Raw genomic sequence first — 22,462 nt, forward strand, 5'->3', positions numbered from 1 at the left:
AAAAATGACAGAGGAAAAAAAAGTAGTGACAGGTAATTCTATTCTGCGGGTTATTGAGGCAGTTACATCAAAATCTGACATGGCTGGTTGTAGGCATTCACTTGTTATCCCTGCTAGTCAGAGAGAGTGCAGCTGGCTGATCTCTTTAGTTTGGGAATTCTAAACTATGGTGGCCAATGCTGATAGTGGTTCCATATTAAGTTTGGTAATAATGTGATTAACCCCTGGGTAGAGAACGGAACCACTAGGTTGCCTAAGGAGAATCAACCAGAAAAGGTAATAGATTAGTATTGAGATTAGGGCTGTGAATCACTCCTGACCTCCCAACCTGGGCAAGATAAATAAATCCAATTTTTTCTTAATTTAAAAAATAAAAAATGAAACTGACATGAGCAATAGAAAATAATATTGTTTCTCTAAAGCATGTATCCAGGACTTGTCCAAAGGTTATCCAAAATTTGTCAAATTTAAATACCACTACTCTCATGATTCAGCATGGTTCTTGATACATAGTTATTGCTTGCTAAATGGTTTTCATTTAGTCATTCATTCGTTCATTGATTCACAAAGGGATAAATGGTAATGTCAAGAGAAATATTAAAAATATTGAAGCAATAATTGAATCTTGACAAGAAACAAAATGTTTAGGGTATAGGTGACAATTTTGTTCACTGCTCCCAATTGAAAGCAAGAGATTCGAGAGAGAAGAATAGATTGGGAAAGTCAGCGACTACTTAAAAAAATGGTACCTGAGGATCAGCCTTGGATTTCTAGATTATTGCTTTCAGATATAGGAATGATAGTTACTTGGCCAGACGAGGCGTATTCTAAACAATGACTGAGAAAATTATATTAGCCTGGAGACTTGCCCCCCCCCACCAAAATCAAGATTTTAAATTGGAAATGGGAGAAAATGTCTACATACATACTACATATAATAAGTACCATAGAGAATGGCATTATAATAGTTTTTAAATAATTGATATGTCATTTATAGGAACAAAAAAAGCAGCAATAAATTTTGTTAGATGTATTTACACAAATCTATATAGTTAATAATATTTACTTAGGTTTGCAAAGCACTTTACATTATCTCCTTGGGAATAGTAAGGGCAACAAAAGGGGTTATTGTTTCTGTATTGGAGGAAAAAATAAGGATTAAAGTGAAAATAACCTACAATGGAGAGAAGGCTGTTCAGCTCTTTGATTCTGTTTTCTTTCTGGCAACAAAAGGATTGTCTATCAGGTGATTAACATGGTCAATTATGATCATTAAAGAGGTATTACTAGCATTACTAAGATTATCTTTGTACTAGAACAAGAGATAGCAATACCTCAAGTCAAGTCTTTGAAAGTTCACAAGTATTTGTTAATATCTAATGGAAATTCTCATTCTGAAAACAGCTTTACATTCTCTTTTTAGCTTTTAGACCCAAAGACTTTTCATTATAAAAGTCATTATAAATAAAATTTCTATATACCATATTTTTACTATGATATTTAATAGTTTGTTTATTATGATATCTGTTACATTGAGGCAAAAGAGACTAGTGGAATGTATACATGACTTAGAGTCAGGAGAAACTTATGTGCAAAATACCTTCTGCTTCTTACTAGACAAATAATGTAAACTCCTCTAAGCCTCAGTTTCCTTATCTGAAAAATAGATATAATGGTAGTACTTCCTTCACAAGATTGTGAATTAAATGGGATAATGTATATAAATATCTTGAATACCAAGACACTAATACTAAAATACTTTGCAATTCTTAATGTCAATTTTTAATCATCATCATTATCATCATCATCATCTATATTTATAAAGAATTTGCACAATCTATCATATTTATAGAATCACAGAACTTGAAATTTGGAAGGAACTGAACACAGACCCAAAATATTTCTCTAATCTAAAATACTCAAAAAATAAAGGTAATCTAGCCTCTTCCTAGAGACCTGTAAGGAGGGTGATTCCACCAAATGTTGAGATAAATTTAATTGGTAGTAAGGTGTTTTTCCCCCCCCTAAAAACTTACTGTTTACTTCTTTGTAATTTACACCCATTTTACTCTACATTTCCAAACAAAATAAATATAACCCTTCTTACACTTGATACTCCACAAATACCTGAAGATACTGATTGTATCAACCTGTCTTCACTTGTCCAAATTAAATATCAGCCCCAATCCCTTCAGTCTTCATATTATATAAATTCATGCCCTTCAGCATCTTGGTTGCCTAACTTAGACACTAGTCAATTAATCAGTTTTCTTAAACTGTGGTACCTAGAACTGATCACAATATTCCAGATGAGGTCTGATGAGGACATAGTACAAAGGAACTAAAATTATTCTCAGGAACCTCGCTTTTCTTTATACATGCCAAGATCACATTAATTATTTTTGACTGCCATATCATATTGTTGACTTATTTAACTTACTGACCACTTAAGCTCCCCCCCCAAACTTTTTTCAAATGAATAATTGTCTTTAACTTTCCAGCTTGTACTTGTTGGGTCAACTTTTTTGAAACTGAATTTAAGATATGATTACTGAACTTCATTTTATTAGATTCAGTCCAATATACTAACTTGGCAAATTACTGGTGAATCCTATTATCTAATTTTTAATCTACTCATTCTCACCTATATGTCATCTGCATATGTGATGAGTGTGTTTAGTCATTGATAAAATGATAAACAGCCCAGATCTCGGGCTACTCCTCTGGAGTCTTCCTGTCATGGTGACATTAAACCATTAATAATTAATTTCAATCCAGTCATCCAACAAGTTCTGAAGCTAACTAAATCATTGTCTAGTAATATCTCTCCATTCTCTCCACATCAATAGTATGAGATACTCTTATCAAATTCTTTACAAAAATTGAGATACATATCTCTGGCATACCATAGACTTACAGTTTAATGTCCTTTTCAAAATGAGAAATGAGGTCAGTCTGACCTGATTTGTTTTTAAAAGTCACCATGGCTCCTGGAAATCACTGATTCTCTTTCTTCATGTTCTTCAACCATCCTTTTAATGATCCATTTTAGAATTTTCCTCAGAACCAAAGACAAACTCATTGGCCTATAGTAGACAGACTCTGTTTTCTTTCTTTCTTTGTTTTTCTTGCTTTTCTCCCATATTATGGAATCTCTCCCATTTCCCAAGATCTTTCGAATATCACTGAGAGTGGCTCAGAACTTAAATCTGTCAATCCTTTCAGTACTTAAATATTTAGTTCATCTTGATCAGGAGACCTGAATTTATCAAAGACAGCTAGTTGTTCTTTCCATATTTCCTTATCTCTAATATCAACTGCTGCTCAGGTATTTTTGTTCAATAATTCAAGGGCAATCTTTTGGCAGAGAAAACAACCTCCTCTATCTTTGAGAGGAAATCTAGGGAGAAACAAAGAAATGTGTGCATACACACTCAATAACCACACTGCTCCTAATTCCAGGTTTAGAGATGTTAAGTAGCATTTGTCCAAAAAAAAACCTTCCCACATCAATTATTCATTCGATCTTTGGTTTCTTTAAACCATATATCTGCAGCATCACTATCCCCTTAAAAAGAACTAAAATTGTAGCAGTCACACTAGAGCAAAGATCTGTTGACTACCTCCTCTTTTCAATCTATGGTGTTCATGAACCAGAGCAAGCCTAAAAGTGAGGCAAATGTTTGTGTTTGTTTATAATTATTATATTTGTAAGCTTCATGCATAATCTGCATATGTGTACATGTCAGAAATGGGAAAAGGACAAAATAAAAAAAAACAGTCATCCTTATATTCAGGCTAATTAATATTCACTGGGATAGATTGTCCAATTGAAGAATAATGATTGTGCAGTGTAAATAAATTCCTTGAGTCATATATGACTGAATAATGATGATATAGTTAGATTCAGAACTTGTTGAATAAGTGGACTCAGAATAAGTGTTAAAGGTTTAATCTCAACAGGGTAGGCATAACCCAAAGGATTAGATGACATGGTCAATACATATGCAGAAGATAAACATTAAAGAAAATCAAGTCTACTATTTTTTAAAAATTACTTAATTGATTTTTCTAACTACATGCAAAGGTAGTTTTCAACAATCATTTTTTGGTAATATTTTGAATTTCACATTTTTTTCTTTCTCCCTCCCTCTTTAGACCCCCCCTGACAGAGAGTCATCTAATATAGGTTTAAAATGTATAACTGTGCTAAATATATTTCCATATTAATTATACTGTGAAAGAACAAAAAGAAAAAAACATGAGGGGAAAAAGCATTTAAAACATTTAAAAAATTGAAAATTTAGTTTGTATTCAGATTCCATGGCTTCTTCCCTGGATGTGGATGGTATTTCCAATTACAAGTCCTTTAGAATTACCTTTGACATAGTTGAGCATCACACACAATCATAGCTGATTATGAGTACAATGTTCTTGTGGTTCTGCTCACTTCACTCAGCAATAATTCATGCAAGTCTTTCCAGGATTTTCTGGAATTCAGTTGCTCATGATTTCTTACTGAACAACAGTACATCATCACATTCTTTTACCACAATTTGTTCAACCATTTCCCAATTGTTGGGTATCCCCTCAATTTCTAATTTTTTGCCACTACAAAAAGAGTTGCTATAAATAATTTTGTACATGTGAATTTTTTACCCTTTCTTGGTCTCTCTTTAGGATATAGATCTAATCATGGGTATGTACAGTTTTATTGCCATTTGAGCATAGTTCTAAATTGCTCTCCAGAAAAGTTCGCAGTTCACAATTCCACCCACAATGCATTGATGTCTCAGTTTTCCCACCTCCCCTCCAACAATGATAATTTTCCTTTTTTGTCATATTGACCAATATGATAGGTATGAGATGGTACCTCAGAGTTGTATTAATTTGCATTTTTCTAATCAATAATAATTTAAATATTTTATATGGCAACAGATAGCTTGTTTGTATCCTTTAACCATTTATCAATTGGGGACTGACATATTCTTAGATTCAGTTCTCCATATATTTTAGAAATGAATCCTTTATCAGAAACAATAGTTGTAAAAATTGTTTCCCAACTTACTACTTTCCTTTTCATCTTGGTTGCATTGGTTTTATTTGTGCAAAAACTTTTCAATTTCATGGAATTCAAATGATACATTTTTGCATTTCATTATATTCTTCTTTGGTCAAAAACTCCTCCCCTTTTCATAGACCTGATAACTATCCCTTGTTCTCCTAAGATGCTCCTTTTGATGTCTAAATCCTTTACCCATTTTGACCTATCTTGGTAACAGGTGTGAGATGCAGATCTATGCCTAATTTCTGCCATATTATTTTCATTTTCTCAACAGTTTTTGTTAAAGAGTGAGTTCCTATACTAGAAGCTGGAGTCTTTGGCCTTATCAAACAGTAAATTACTATTGTCATTGACTGTTTTTTTTTTGTACCTAATCTATTCCACTGACCCACTACTCTACTTTTTTGGCCAGTACCAGTTTTGATGACTGCTACTTTATAATTTTAGATCTAGTACAAGTAGGTCACCTTTTTTTTTGCTTTTTTCCCATTAATCCCCTTGCTATTCTTAACCATTTAACTTTAGATGAATTTTGGTACTATTTTTTTCTAACTCTTCAAGATAATTTTTGGTAGTTTGGTATGACACTGAATATGTAATTTATTAGGTAGAATTGTAATTTTTATTATATCAGCTCAACTTATTCATTTGCCCAATTATTTAGATCTAATTTTATTTGCATGAAATTATTTTGTAATTGTTTTCATATAGTTTCTGAGTTTGTCTCGGCAGGTAGATTCCAAGTATTTTATGTTGTCTAAAATGGAGTCTGCTATTTCTTTTAGATAAAAACTTGGGAAGTATAACATATAATAATTAGCTAAGGCTAAACAAAGCCAGTCCTTTAGGTTTTATTGCTTTAGGCTACATTAGGACACTGACAGCCATTTGAGATAAGGTTTACTATAGCAAGATTTCCTGAATATTTTCCCTGAATAATTCCTTCCTCCAAATTGTGTTATTGCTGCTTATCCTACCTTTATAAGATGGATAGGAGGAACAAATTCAATATTGTCTATAGCCAGTTGGTCTTGGAAACAGGAAAAAATGAGCTCAAGTCTTCCCTCCATCACCTACTGATCTTTGGTCTTAAATAAAGCCTTTAACTTTCTAATACTCCCAGACAAATCTTCAGAATTATGATTTTCCTTTTTTTTGTAATTTTTTATTCATTTTGAACTTAAATGCAAAACAAGAAAAAAGGAATATTGTCATGTTTTAAGGAACACAAGAAAGGATTCAATATAAAACAATAAATTTTCATTTCAAGGAAACCTATATAATAAATAGTTCCCATTTTTTTCAAAACTTCCTGGACTTTTTTTTGCTTATTCTCTTGTTTTCTGCTGTTCACTTTTTACTTTATTTTCTCCTTCCTCTCTCCCCTGCCCTAAAGAAGGTTATAATTAATGCATATATATTACATATCTATAAGCAAATGTACATATGCATCTATATTCCTATATGTAAGACTAAATTATGCATATTTCCATTTGTCATCTCTTTCTCTGAAAGTAAATAGCATGTTCCTTCATAGATCCAAGTCCTCCATGTAAATTAACTAGCTTATCATTTCCTTTACCACAGTAATATTCCAACACAGTCACATTCTGAGAGATTGTCTATGAAATTTTTTTCATAACTTCTGTATTCCTTCTATTGTTGGCTACATTAACTTTATTCATACAAGAGTATTTTAATTTAAAATAATTGCAATTATCCATTTTATACTTCAACAGTGCTCTCATCTCATAATATAATTTAAGTTCTGATATTTCTGAATCTCCTTCCTTTATGTCTTTTCCTCGGGTTTCTTTGAAATTCCTGAACTTTTAATCTCCCAAATAACCTTTAATTATTTTTTCTAACTCAGCAAGGTAATGATTTTATTAATTTTGATTGAATAAATATATTAGTTAAATTGCCATTTTTTTAATATATTAACTCCAGAACTATAAATTTCAAATAAGTTGTTAATCTGTGTCACTAGAGGTAATTTCCATACTGGGAGTTCATACCTATGAAATCAGGAGTCTAGACCTGACATCCTCAATGTGGATAAGAATAATTGTATGGTATTTTAAGGTTCAAATGAAATATAAAATTCTTTTCAAATCTTTAACTCATAAGTAAAGATTAACTATTATTATTATTATTATTAATATCAACACCTTGATCAAATTTCTTTCTTATGCTTTCATAGTCAACTGAATTCCAGAATTTGTACCACAAACCAAAAACAATACTAATTGCTAAGAAACTGAGACAAATAGAGGTTAAGTGACTTGGCCAAGGTCACACACAGCTAGGATTTGTCTAAAAGAGGCCAAATTTGAACTTCTTGACTCTAGAGTCAGTGGTCAATCTACTATATAACCTAGCTGCCAAAGAAATCAAAATTGCCAATATTTTAAATCACTCATAACCTCTCTTACTTTTATCTGTCTCTTTTGCAGTTTTATATTTTTGCTTATTCTATGGTCACTCTATGGATAATGATTGTAGGATCACTGGAGAGACGTATCTCCCCTCAAAACCTCCCTCTTATCAACAATACATCTCAGCAAGAACAATATCTAACATTTTGCTATCAATAAGTCTTACCTGAAGGTATCCTGCTAAATTACAGGACAAATCACCCAGCTAATTCTGTCCCAATTTTAAGATATGTTGCAGTTCTATATCCACTCAAAATCATAGTTTATACATTCTTTCTTTAGTATTTTTGTTGTTCAGTCATTTCAGTATTTTCTGACTCTATAACCCCATTTGGGGTTTTATTGGCAAAGATTCTGGAGTGGTTTGCCACTTCCTTCTCCAGTTCATTTTACAGATAGGGAAAGTGAAGTAAATAGGGTTAAGTGACTTGCCAGAGGTGACACAGTTATTAAGAGCCTGAGACAGATTTGAACACAAAAGGAATTTTCCTCAATCTAGGCCTAACCCTTTATCCACTGCTTAGATTTTCTCACACACACACACAAACACACACAAACACACACACACACACACAAATTAGAGAGACAGACAGAGAGAGAGAGAGAGAGAGAGAGAGAGAGAGAGAGAGACATAGATAGAAAGATATATAGTACTCTGGCTTCTGAAGACTTGGGCTCCTATCCTGCTACTTTTTCTTTATCGTCTGTGTGTGTGTGTGTGTGTGTGTGTGTGGGACTTTGGGCAAGTTTCGACTTCCCTATCCCAGTTTCCTCCCTTATAAAAAATGAGAAGGTTGGAGACCTCTGAGATTTCTTCAAATTCTAACTCTATAATCCTTTGATTTTTGTGGCTAATGAAATTAGAAGAGAATATGGTAATTGAGTGCCTTGTTGGAGAGGAAGATATAAAACATTTAAATAAAATTAATAATACAATCACATCAACTAAAAAACCAATAACATTTGGTTTGGTCTTGAAATTTTGTTCATGTCAAAAACTTTCAGTGCAAAATTTCCCTTCATCTTGATAGATCAGCAACTTATGGTTTAAAAGTTAATATCTTAAGGAAAGAGTTTTTAATCTGGGATCCATGAATGGGCTCAATAATAGATGCAATACAATGCAACATTTCACATCTGTAGCCCTCCCCTACCCCCAGCACTATTTCTGTTTAAAAAAAAGGAACAGAAATTATTTATTTTCTCTTCTACTCCCATTTCATTGGGGGGAGCTGAGATTCTTTTAACAAATATGTGTACTTATGCAAAACAAATTCCCTCAGTAGTTGAATACAAAAATCGATGTCTCATTCTGCAATCTAAATCCATCACCTCTCCATAATGGGAATCATGTTTCATCATTGGTCCTTGAATCATCATTGTATTGATCATATTTCTTACAGTTTTCATAATTGTTTATTTTTTTAATGTTGTCATATAAATTGCTCTCCTTATCTCTTCCTTTTGGCTTCCCTGGTTTCTTTTAAGTCCCAGATAAAATCTCATCTTCTACAAGAAGCCTTTACTGATCCCTTTAATGCTAGGACCATCCTTCTACTCATTATCTCCAATTTATCCTCTCTCTCTCTCTCTCTCTCTCTCTCTCTCTCTCTCTCTGCCCCAATCTCTCTGACTCTGTCTCTTCACTCTCTCCATATATATATATATATATATATATATATATATATATATATATATAGATATAGATATATATAGATATATATATATAGATATATATACTTATATATGTATATAGTTACCTTTATGATGCTTCCCCCATTAAATCTCAGATTCCTGAGAGCAGAGATTGTCTTGATTTCCCTAATACTTACATAGCAGAGGGTCTGGTCTGCAATAGGCCCTTATTAATTTTCTATCATCTGACTGCCTGAAAAAAGACAAGAAAGAACAAAAAGAAGCAGCTGGGAGTACTGTCAATAAAATCAGCCAATTTATCACTTTAGTGTAGAACTAACTCTGATGATGATATATATACAAATTGATACATTGACAGTCAGCTTCTCAAAGTCTTTTAAAAATTCTCAGACTAGATTGGCTAGACATCAACACTAAACTGGTTTCATGATTCTCTCTCCCATGATTTTTAGGGTGAAAAAATTTTTGGTTTGGTCTTGACATTTTGTTCATGCTAAAAATTTTCAGTGCAAAATTTTCTTTCATCTTGATAGATCAACAACTTATGGTTTAAAGTTCATATCTTGAGGCAAGAGTTTTTAATCTGGTATCCATGAATGGGTTCAATAACAGATTTCAAAGTATTAGTGAACTTGTGATTTTGATATTATACACCAAGCTGGTTATTTATGTGTGAGAGCCAAAACTTTCACCCAGGAATCTCCTTTCAGCCTTCTATCCATTTAGTCATGAGATCTCTCAGAATAAAAATATAAAGGGGAAAATAAGTAAAAGAATGGCTTAAATCCTTATATGTAGCTAATAAGTTTTACAAAGAAACATTTTTTCCTAAAAAGTTACTGTGTGTTATAGGATTGTGTATACATTGAAGTCTTTCTCAAATCTGTACTTGATTAAAATACAGTATGAGGGAGTCTGACTCATCTAAATTGGAATTATCCCAGAATAAATTAACTTTCATAAATGTTTTCTACAACAAATGAATTTTACCTGTGAAAGCCATAAGATTTACATCAAGGGCATGGTAAAATATCAATTATGACAAATGTAAGCTAAGAGAAGAAAATTTAAAAAAACACTAGATTCCATTCAGGTTATTTTAACTGGTTTTTTTTGGGGGGGGTTATTGTTGAAATAAAAGAATTCATCTAAGGTTATAGCCTTTTCTACATAAATGAGAAAGTAATTATTTCAAGCAGTTAGGTGGCACAGTGGATAAAGCCTTGGTCCTGGAATCAGAAGGACCTGAGTTCAAATCTGACTTCAGACATTTACTAGCTATGTGACTCCCCACAAGTCACTTAACCCTGATTGCCTCCCTTTTTAGGAGAAAGTGAGGCTGGTGACTTAGCACAGTCATCCTTCATTCAAATCTATTTCACATGCTTGAAATGGTATCACCTCCCTTAAATCATAGTCTTCTTTGAGAATGAAGGACAAACATCATCATCATTATGCTAATACTTGAACAATGAAACAATCCCTCAAGCCTTCAAGGAGCTTTATCTATACATACATACATGTGTATATACACAAAGAAAGAATAAATAAAAGGCAGGGGAATGGATGGCATGATCTCTAAAGGTCACTTCCAATTGTAAAATTCTGTGAAATAGCCCTTGTCTGTAAAGACAAAGAATCCTGCTAAGGTACAGTACTTTAGAAAGTAGATGACAGGTTAACAATAGAATGGTTTGGTTTGGGAGGAGTAATTTATATTGCCTTGTGTTCCCTTGACATGATACTCCAGAAAAAGCTAAAAGAAAACTACCCATTCCATATATCTCCACAGTACGGAAATACAGAATGGAAATTAATTTGGCCTCACCTATTGAAATGGCAGTTTATTCAATTCTAAGCCAGGCTGCTTATCTTCAGAAAGTTCAGCCTCAGAACCTGAATGAAATTGCCACTCTGCCCCCCTTTTTATAAGAGGAGGAGGGACATTGTTTGCTGAAAGTGGAAAAATCCTATTTTTAAAATTCTTTCTTTCTTACTATGATTAAGCTCCTACAATGATTAATCTTGCTACTGTTATTTTTTCCTTCTTCTCCCAAATGTACTTTTCATAGTTTGGGCTGTTGACTTATTATTTCTCTACTGAATGGGATTTCTTTTCAGCCAGTTTCAGTTTCCATTCAAATGGAGTTTCACTTTTCAGCTGTCACTCAAGGCAGCACATTTCTGTAATATTTAGGGTTTTAACACAGCAGATAGAGAAGGCAATGGCAATGGAAGCTTGGAGTTTCTTTTAAAAAATCATGAACATGGGGTTCTATTCAACTTCTCTTTTTACTTATCCTCTACAATTTAATGAAATTTCATTTAAAACACATGCACATAAACAAAGGTCATCTAGTCTATTCTCTTCATTTTATAAAAGAAAAAACTGAAGCCCAAGGAAGTCTTATGTCTTGACAAAGGTCACACAGATAATAACCATGGGAGGTGGGATATGAATTCATTATTCTGCACAATGTTTTACTATGCTGTGCTGACTGCTGCACCCACAATTCCCATCCCCACAAGGAACTGAAACCTTTTGATGAGAGTTATCAAGCCAAACAGCCTCCCTGGCTGCTAATATTCATTCTGGAGAGAATCCAAGAGTAGTTACGCATATTTGTGAAAATTCCCATAGTTGGTCACAGTTAACTCTCTCCACTGAATCATTATTCTCTCCATGGGTTCCAATCTACAAAGACTGCTACATGTCACTTATTGTATCTAAAGACAGGAATTTTCATCTTCGCTGGGAAGTGATTGACAGTAAGGAGGCACCCAACTGGGCTGACTGCTATTTCCAAAACGAGGAAAAGATCAATAATAAGGGCTGCATGAGTGACAATGGGGGAAAAGTAGGGAATATATCTGGAAAAATTGGGTTGGAGTATTTGAAAAGAATGGGCAGTGGGGAGAAAAGATGGGTGAATATGGACTCTGGGAATATCTGCAAAGTCCTAGATCTGACTTTGAAAGCAAGTTAATACTATAAACAGTGGCATATAAATTTCTTAACACAGATGTTATCAGTGGATCCTCAAGGTAGAGTTCAAAAAGTAATTGCAAATTATCAAAAGGTACCACACAAATGCCCAAAATTATCTTGACAGAAAGATCTTATAAAACTTATAAAACTTTCCCCCCAGAGCAACTTTGAAAAAAAGGTGGGGGGGGGGGAAGAGGAGGTGACATAAAAACAGCTTCTATGAACTGTGATACAATACCAAATTAATTCCTTAATTAGTGCAAGTACCAACATGGTATTCTGGAAACCACAAATCTATAATTGATCCTCCTTCAGATACACATTGAAATAAGGACAACATGATCAAGAAAGGGACTTAATATTTTTAAATTCTGTGTTCTTGGATTGAATCAATTTTCCACAAAGACCTTCCTTGCAGACATTTCCTGTACTTAAGATTTTAGATTTTCCTTTATTTCAATCCTTCAAAGGAATTCTTCTTATCAAAAATTTCACGTCATGAGAGGTGCTCAAGGTAATCCCTTAATCAAGAGCTTATTCTGAGTCACCTGAATGTTATTTCTTGAAGAGCATCCCTGATCATCATTCTCCCCAAACTTCTCTTTCTCCATGGTCTTCTACTGCCTGAAATGTCTACTTTTAAGGGGTTCCAATTTGAGGGAAAAAACAAAGATTTAAGTTTGTCATAGGATATAGGCATGGTAAAATTTAAATAAATCTAGTTTCTGGTCACACAGTTATCTAATAAGTCATTTACTTAATTTTTTTGAAAAAGTGGTTTGTTGTCTCATGTTGTTTGTGGGTAAAATGGAGAAATATGGGCTAGACAGCTAGGTGAATTCAGAATGGTGGCATAGTCACACTCAAAGAATAGCTATTAATGGTTCAATATCAGCTTCACAGAAAGGATCCCATGGCTTGCTCTGGGCATCTGTGCTTGGCCCTGGGCCATTTGTCAATTTTGTCAATGACTTGGATAAAAGCATAGATGGTATGCTAATCAAATTTGCAGAAACACAAAGCTCATACACTGGATTACAGAAAAGATTCAAAAATATTTTTGAAAAATAAGATAAAATATAATAGAATGAAATATAAAATCTTAACATTTGAATTCAGAAATCAAGATCACAAGTTGAAGATGGAGGAGGGATAACTAAAAAGTTATTAATATAAAAAAAGAACTAGTGATTTCATTAAGTTAATGATGTGATATGGAAGCTCAGAAAGTGAAAACAATCTTAAGCAGCATTGGAAGAGACAGTAATTTTCAAGTATTCAAGGGATCATGGTATCACTGTACTCTGCTATGGTCAGACACAAATAGAGGATTGCATTCATGTTTCTGGATACTATATTTTGGAAAGGATGTTGATAAACTTGAGTGTCCAAAGAGGAATGGTCAAAGGCTTCAAGTTCATGGAATATTGTCAGAAAGACATGGATGGGGCTTTTACAGTTTGAAGGGGAAAGATGATAGCTGGGAAGAGGATGAAAATTGTTCTACTTAATCCCAGTCTAAGCAACATGCATTTATTAAGAGATTACCATGTTCTAGACAATGCAATAAGTGATAAGAATACAAATTCATTTAAAAAGAAAGACATTCCCTGCCCTCAGGGAACTTTTATTTTATAAGGGGAAGACAACATAAAGTGAAAGCTAACCAGCATTGAAGAGAGGATTGGTGATGAAATCCACCTGGGACCTTCCTCAAAAAATGGAGATTCCAGGAGATACTTACCAATGGAAGGAGGGAGTGAGGAGTGAGGAGGGAGGCATGAACCAGAGGGCAATGGGTAGAAATAGAAGGGTGACAAAGAAAATCTTCATAAAAATTAGTTTCCAAAAGTAGAATGAGCTACCTTAGGAAGAGACTGGGTTCTTCTGTTCTTGAGGTCATTAACAAAAGGTTTGATGATCACATCTCAAGCATACCGCAAATAGGATTCATTTTTCAGGTATGGGTTGGAATAGATGGCATCTAAGCTCCCTTGTAATTCTGAGATTCTGTAAGTGGGGTGAAGGGGGGAGGGAATGTCAGAGAATATAAAATCATTGGAAGAACCTGAGGTTCAGAGAGGTTGCAACTTCTTCATGATAACACAGATAGACAGTATCAGACCTCTAATACCAAATTTTCTTCTCTACACCAGCCTTGTGAAGTATATGCATAAACATATTTGCATCTATACAAATATATGATTATTCCCATTTTACAGATGACTATGCTGAGATACCAAAAAAAGAAGTGACAATTTTTGAAGATAGGTAATAAATGGTGTTAATTTTTGAAAACATATTTATGATTTCATTAGTACAGAAATCTCCAAGTGAGGAAACTCCCTATACCAAATATAGATTTGCTTTTTCTAATTCAAATCTGACCTCAGACATTTATTTGCTATGTAACCCTGTATACAAAGCACTTAACCCTACTTGTCTCCGTGTCCTCATCTGTAAAATGAGGTGGAGAAGCAAATGACAAGAAAACCCCAAATAGGGTAAAAAAAATCAGACACGATTAAACAGCAGAGAAAATATAAGTACCTTTTAATTTATCATATAGAATTTCTTCAGGATAAGTCAGATAGCAACATTTTTAGGGAGGAAAGAAAAGATCAAATCAGTCAAAAAAGCATTTATGAAATGGTTACTATGTTCCAGGTCTTATCCTAAACTCAGGAGATAAAGGGAAAAAGCAATTTCTGCCCACTAGCAACTCACATTCTGGTGGGAAAGACTTCATCCAAGGTGTGTTCCCAGAACAATACATGGGAGGTAATCTCCAAGGGAAGGTCCTTGAGGAAGGGGAGAATGGGAGTGGGAAGAGAACAGGAAAGTCAGTCTGATTTGAGCTGTCTTGAAGACAGAGAAGGTAAGATCAAGAAGAGAAGGAAGACCTTTTCCAAGCATAGGGGACAACCCATGCAAAGACATGGGAGAGAGGAAATGGAAATGCCCTTTATGAAGAACAGCAAGGAAACCTATGTCATTGAAGTAACATGAGATCACTAGATACTGTGAGGAATCAAATTTTATCTACTTCACTATGTTGTTTAGGGTTGATCATAGGCTTATAATAAATAACATTTACTAGAGGCTACAAATTTTGCAAAGTACTTCTCACATATCCTTGACATAATTCTCAAAATAATCCTGTGAGATGAGCCACAATTCTTATACCCATTCTTGTTATTCTTCAATCATATTCAACTCTTTGTAATTCTTTTTGTGGTTTTATAGCAGAGATACTACAGTGCTTTGCCATTTCCTCCTCTAGTTCATTTTACAGATGAGGAAACTGAGACAAACAAGGTCAAGTGATTTTTCCAGAATCACATAGTTAACAAGTGTCTGAAGTTAGATTTGAACTCATGAAAATGAGCCTTCCTAATTTCCAGCCAGCATTCTATCTACACTGTGCCTGAGGAAACTGACACTCAAGGATAAAGTGACTTGCCTGGGGTCACACATCTATTACTTGCCTAAAATGGAACTCAAACTAAGATCTTCCTAATTCCAGGTACAATATTCTATCTACTAGACTTATCAGAGTGGGTTGTGAATGTGAGAAATTGATTTATCCACCAGTGGAAAAAGGTCCCCAATATAGAGTTTAAATTGAATTCAAAACAGTTCATATCATTCAGAGCAAGATGAATTTAGTTTGTGACATTGAAGAGTAAACATAAGTCTTTAAAACTCTGAGTATATGTCTCTTAATCTGTATAGGCATTACACCTTAGATGTTGTCTCAAGTTATCCCACCTGTTAAGCTATACCACTTAGGAAAATCCATGAAAACTTTTATTAAAAGAGATTGGAAGCTTTTGTAGCACCATCTAGTGAACTTAAGTAGTTTTGCATAATTGGTCTTTCTTCTGAAGGGTGATAGCCAAGCTTTGCAAATGTCTGGAAGAGAGCCTCCCTTTCTCAAGGAGTTTTCTTTCCTTTTCTCAAGAAATTGAAGCTAGGAGGCGTGACTTAAGAAATTAGTAATCTTACAAAGTGTCAGCCAATGCTCCTGTGGAAATCAGATCAGATTGATGACAAAACTGTCAGAATGGCATGTAAAAAATATCCAAAGTGCATCTGAATTGTGTGCTTGGGCCAGAAGGATCCTCTTCCAAATCTTACCTATTCCTATTTCTATTCCTAAAGCAATATGTCATCTCACTTAAAACTGTCAGTTGTTGGAAAATAAAGATATTAGAATTGCAACCCAGATGGCTTGGAATACATCCTTTTTATGTAAGGATGGGTATCCTTTATTGTAGTAAGCAACCAAATGAAATATTGCTTTGGGAACTCTGAGGAAAGAGGAGGGAATTATGTAATTGATTTCTTGAGTCTTTTCTTCCCTCCTCTCCCTGTATTCTAGCATTTTGTTACTCAAATTGCCACTATAACAAGTGATAGATTTGGAGTCAAAGATCCTGAGTTCAAATCATAGCTCTGCTGCTTAATTCATTGAAGTTCTCTGGGCCTCAGTTTCCTCAATTCCTGTAAAATTAGGGACTTCAACCAGATGATCTCTAAGATCCCTTCCAATATGAGACCTATTTCCCCAAAATTCTGTAATCTAGTCCAACTACATCATCTAAGATCTTTTGAAAATACAGAAAACAGCCTTATTTATTGTGAATAATATCCTGTAAATACATGTAAAATTAATCACAAGAAGAAAAGTGACCTTTTGAAAATGCTCTCATACATCATAAACATGTCTAATTACTCATGTATGTGATAGCTAATTTCAGAGAGACTCAGATAAAAGATTAGAGTTGTTTATGTGGCTTCCTAAAATAGTTAATAAAATCAGAAATCTTTTCCGTACATTTAGGAAGATAAAAATTGATATGAGAACAACCAATCAACAAGCATTTATTGAGCACCTACTATATACTTCAAACTATGCTAGGCATTAGGAAACAAAGGCAAAAGTAAAAGGGTCCCTGCCCTCAAGGAGTTTATGTCCAATTTTTGGAAACATCATATACATTGATATAGAAGAAATAAGCACAAGGTAATTAAGGGAAGAACTAGCAGGTTCAGAAAAAGCTTCGTGAAGGAAGCAGCTAGGTAGCTTAGTGAATAAAGCACTGGCTCATTTGTCAGGAAGACCTGAGTTCAGATTCAGCCCCTGACACTAACTATGTGATGCAGGGAAAGTCACACCTCTGTTTGCATTAATCTACTGGAGAAGGAAATGACAAACTACTCAAGGATCTTTGCCAAGAAAACCCCATGGATAGTATGATTTATGGCATCACAAAGAGTTAGCTACAACTGAGTAGGGGTATATAACATGAGAAACACAGTAAATTAAAGGAACTAGTGGAGTGAGGGAGTACTGATAAATTTAGAGAGGGATGTAATGCAATTACAGGAAAGATCCAGCCCTTCCCAAATCTTCAGAGTATTTTCTTGAGGCTTCCAAACTAAAAAGCATCAAATAAAAGACCATTGCAGTTTCCTATTAAGGATCAACATAGAGGGGCCGCTAGGTGGAATAGTGGATAAAGCACCGGCCTTGCAGTCAGGAGTACCTGGGTTCAAATCCGGTCTCAGACACTTAATAATTACCTAGCTGTGTGGCCTTGGGCAAGCCACTTAACCCCATTTGCCTTGAAAAAAAAACTAAAAAAAATCAACAGAGAATGAATTCTAGAGGAAATAAAGCCTGGGAAGGTTGAGTTTGAACCCTCTATACCAAGAAGAATGCACATTCTTTAAATTGAGGGTGAAAGGAACTCCTTTCACCTTTTTTTTTCTTCTCCTATCTCCGAAGCTAATAGCATCAGCTTTGAGTGCAGGTGTATCTCAACAATGGCATGAACTAGAGAAAAGCAATAAGGGTAGTATGTATGAACCATTAATATTGATTTTTCAAAGAAGCAAAAGAAGGCCTGCTAGTCCCTCTCTAAAACCATAAACACTCTGAGAAGTGATGGTCTTTAAATATCCTTCCACCCAAACACTTGGGCTTTTTTAATGCAGCCTTTGTACTTACAAAGCATTTTTCATATGTGAGACTGAGCACCTGGGCATGTGTAAGTGTCACCCAGCCCCAGCTGTTTAAGTTTAGGTGATTAATAGCTAGTACAAGTTGCTTCCGTGATTCTGTTCCCAATCAGCAGGTAAATTAATTGTGGCCAACCAAGGATTCATTTTTTAAAAGTAGTTCCATCCTCAAATCAACTTGCTTGGGATGTTTGGGAAAGACTTTATTCCCTAAGCTACAATATTTAAGGCCCCTTTAACTCAACCTTTCCCAGTGTCTTTTAAAGGCAACACTATTTTATCTTGTCTCCTCAACTAACCCAGCTATCAAAAGCTACTCATTTTCTTCCAAAGATTCCTTACAAAATAGATTCAATGTAATTTGGGAAATAACTGGGTGATATAAAAGGGACACCAAGTGGCTGTTAGTGGCTTCTAAAATATCCATTAGTGCTCATGAATAATGAAATGTGATCATGGTAGTAACTGAATTACAATAATAACAGTTGATCGTTATTGGGTACTTTATATATCAGCTTTAAGGTCTAATTCCTTTAAAACCTGCATGATAGGTACTGCAGGTAGTACAAAATGTCCCAAAAGTCTTGTTGTTCTGTCATTTTTTTAGTCATATCAGATTCTTTGTAACCCCATTTGGGATTTTATTGGCAAAGATCCTGGAGAGGCTTTCCATTTCCCTCTCTGGTTCATTTTACAAATGAAGAAACTGAAGCAAATAGGGTTAAAGTGATTTGACCTTGTTCACCCAGCTAGTAAGTATCTAAGGCCAGATTTGAACTCAGGAAGATGAATTTTTAGTGCAGTTTACAAGTATATTGGTTTAAAACTTTACTACTAATTTTGGGACACCCTACAGTGTTATTCCCATTCTCCAAAGAAGGTGCTTGCATGGTATCAGTGAGGCACAATGGATAGAAAATCAGTCTTGGAGTCAAGAAGATTGGCTTTCAAACTCTGTCATTGACCTATATTAGTGGTAACTCCACAGAAATCACTGGACTTCTCAAGCATCTCTTAAGTAGGTAGGACACACAGCTTGTCACAGGAGAGTATTCATTGGGAGAAGAAGATACTTACCTAGAGTCCCCTTCTCTGATACTATCCAAAAAAAATCATAGATGAGGAAACTGAGTCTCTGAGAACTTACATGCCTTGTCCAAAGTCACCCACCTACTGGCCAATAGTGTCAGAGTCAGGATTAGAACTGAGGTCTTTCTTGACTTTCAGTCTAGTATTCTTGCCAATGCATTTTGTACTGAAGAACTTGACAGATACCATCTTGTGGTCTAACTCTATATTATTCTTTTTTTACCATCTCCATTCTTTTCAGTCTCGCAACTGAGACAAAAGGAGTAAGTTAACTTAGATTACAAAAACTGCAACTATTAGAAGTAGAACTCAAAGGCAGGTCTAACACGCTCTAATTCCTGTGCTCTCTCCAAGAAGTGAAGTTGCCTGCCAAGCAGTAAGACTCATGTAGTGTCACCTAAATGGTAAAGTAGATAGAACACTGAACCTCAAGTCAAGAATACATAGGTTCAAATCCAGCCTCAGACACTTACTAACTGTGTGGTGCTGGGCCTGTTGCAGCTTCAGCTTGCCTCAGTTTCTTCAAATGTAAAAAATAGGGATAATAATATGTACCTCAAGGATTGTCCCACCCCATTCCCAAAATTCTACAAGGTGTCCCAAAAGTTTTAATATAATTTTAAGCATTAATAACTTCAAAAGTATAACTGCTCCAGATTTATCCCCCAAAAAAGCATTATTTGAAGGGTTTTTACTTAAATTTAGTTACCCTTATTTTCCTTTGTGAACTTTGAACAATAAAATTTTAATTTTAACAATATGGACCACCCAGTCATTCTGCATGGAACTGCAGATTTCTGGATATCTTCTCATTCCAGAAGACTAGTTAAGGAGGTTCCCTTGCTTGACTATCTTAGTCACCTGATCTATGTCTATTAGTCTTTTTCTTCAGGGGTCACGTCAAAAAGGTCACCTATGCATCAAAACTCCACTGTTTGAGCAACCTGAAGTCTAGGAGTAAAAGAGTGATTTCAATCACTGAGCAATACTAAGTAAAAGTTTCACAAAGTTTGAAAATCAACCAGAGCTATTATATGGCACAAGTCAATAGTCATGCTTAATTTTAAAAAGAAACATGTCATTAACTTAAATTTTTTTATAATTAACCTTTTAAATAATGTTTTTGTAAACTTGCAGCATTCGTATTTCTGAAATAATTCAAGTTTATAATGGCATTGAAATTTTTGCAACACCATAAAATGAAGACACAGATGCTTCATTCCAATCTATTTTTCTGAGAGGGTTTGTCATTTCTGTTCACATCACTCTGATTCAAAAATTTTTGTAATGCATCTATTTTCAAATGAGCCAAACTGAGAGGTTCTGGCCTTCACCAGTTCAGAGGAAGCTACTTCTGAAAATGAGGTCTTGATCCCTTTTTGACCCAAGGGGGATGGGAGAAAGATTTCCATTTCTGAAGTAAAAGATGCTTTAAGCTAAATAATACCACAAATCACTGAAGAGTAAGTCCGGCTTTCTTCCTGCTGCAGTTAGAACTGTCCTGCATCTCCCTCCTAAATATCAACATTCCCCTCCCCACACTGCAAATGAAGTTACAGTGGCTAGGATTACTTTTCCATTTGGAAAGCTTGCATACTCCCTTGGTGAACTTCAGCTTGAAGAAAAGGAAGAAATTCTCCAGAGTTTGGGCAATATAAAGTACAGCACAGTTAATCTCAGTTCTGATTCTCAGGTTTTTAACTATTTCAAAGTAAGACATTAGCCCTAGAGAGAGCTCCTAATACATAAGGACAGATGATAAAATCAGTGCTTCTAAGGGATGCATGAGGGATTTCCAGTTCTCCACTTTACAGTTGCCTCCTGGTCATCGACCTCCTACCTTTCACAAGCCAGGATAGGTCCCTAAAATGTATGGACAGTAGCAATGTTTGTGTTCTCATATGACATTTTTTGACAACCACACAGTAACTTTCAGCCATATCTCCATGCTTAGTCCACAAACTGAGATATCAACACCATGCTTACCATAGACAACAAAGATGATTTGGTTAAGTCTGACACCAAAAAGAAAAGAAAAGAATGATAATTATTAAGCCAGAGTAGCCATGAGGTCTTTTTTCTCACATACTGACTGTGTGCTGGACTCTAGATCATTGTTATCCTATAGAAACTCTGGATAACTAAAAGATACTGAGTAGAGAATGATCCAAGAGAAACTGAGGACCTAATCTAGAGAAGTAGAAAGAAATAATGTATCAAATGCTGTCCTATCAGAACAATGGAAACAAATGGTACTTTTGTTCAAATAGCTTCCATTCCAAAGGAAAAGACAAAACATGAAGGAGAATTGACAGGGTAAGGATAGGGTATCCATACACTGGGGGGGGGGGTGGAGGGGAAGAGGAGATCAAGGTGAGCTGGAAAAGTTCAGAGAGTGGTTTGAGCTAGGAGAGAAGTGAGCATGGCCAAGGACCTCATGAAATACTGAACCTGGCCAGGAGCTCACTAAGCAGACAAATAGTAGATATAACTGCATAGGAAAAAAATCTAGATTATAGACAGAGAGATACATAGTTGGAAGGAAATAAGAAAAGGGGAAAAAAGGAAGGAAGGAAGGAAGGAAGGAAGGAAGGAAGGAAGGAAGGAAGGAAGGAAGGAAAGGGAAAGAATGAATGGTAATGGGAGATAAGATGCACACATTTGTCCATAGATCACTCAGGGAGGACACTCTCTCTACCAATGCAGGTCAGTACTTGTAATTTGTAATATTTGAGAATGGAGAAACTATGAGGTTAATTGACTTGCTCACAGTCAATCAGATAATATATGTCAGAGGTGAATCTTTATTCCAGTTCTTTCTGAGATCTACTCTCCACTATGCTAAGCTGCCTCTGCTGAAGTATTAGTCATTGCAATTAATTATTTAATAATAATCATCATCATCAAAATTAAAATTCATATTGATGTAACTCTTAAAGTTCTGAAGTCTCTTCTTCAGAACAACACTGTAAGGTAGATGATGTAACTATGCTTTCCCTTTTCTACAAGCAAAGGAAGGTTACCTTACTTACCAAATCTCCCATAGCTATTAAATTGCATAGCTAGTATGTGCACCAATCTTCTAACTACAACTCCAGGGCCAAAAACCAGAATACCTTTTCAGAGTAAGAAATGAATAGTGGAGATGAGAGAAGAATTCTTTTCAATTTTAAGCAGTAACTTCAGTCAGAAATCTTT

At 34.8% G+C, this 22,462-nt stretch overlaps 1 protein-coding gene across 1 annotated transcript in view; it reads left to right on the forward strand.

The window, feature by feature from the left end:
• Window positions 1-22,462, forward strand: part of GRM3 (glutamate metabotropic receptor 3) — a 114,378-nt gene that overhangs the window by 62,301 nt on the left and 29,615 nt on the right. The gene's annotated exons all lie outside the window — the stretch shown is intronic.

The sequence above is a fragment of the Macrotis lagotis genome, chromosome 7 (genome assembly GCF_037893015.1).
Source record: "Macrotis lagotis isolate mMagLag1 chromosome 7, bilby.v1.9.chrom.fasta, whole genome shotgun sequence".
NCBI lineage: Eukaryota > Metazoa > Chordata > Mammalia > Peramelemorphia > Peramelidae > Macrotis > Macrotis lagotis.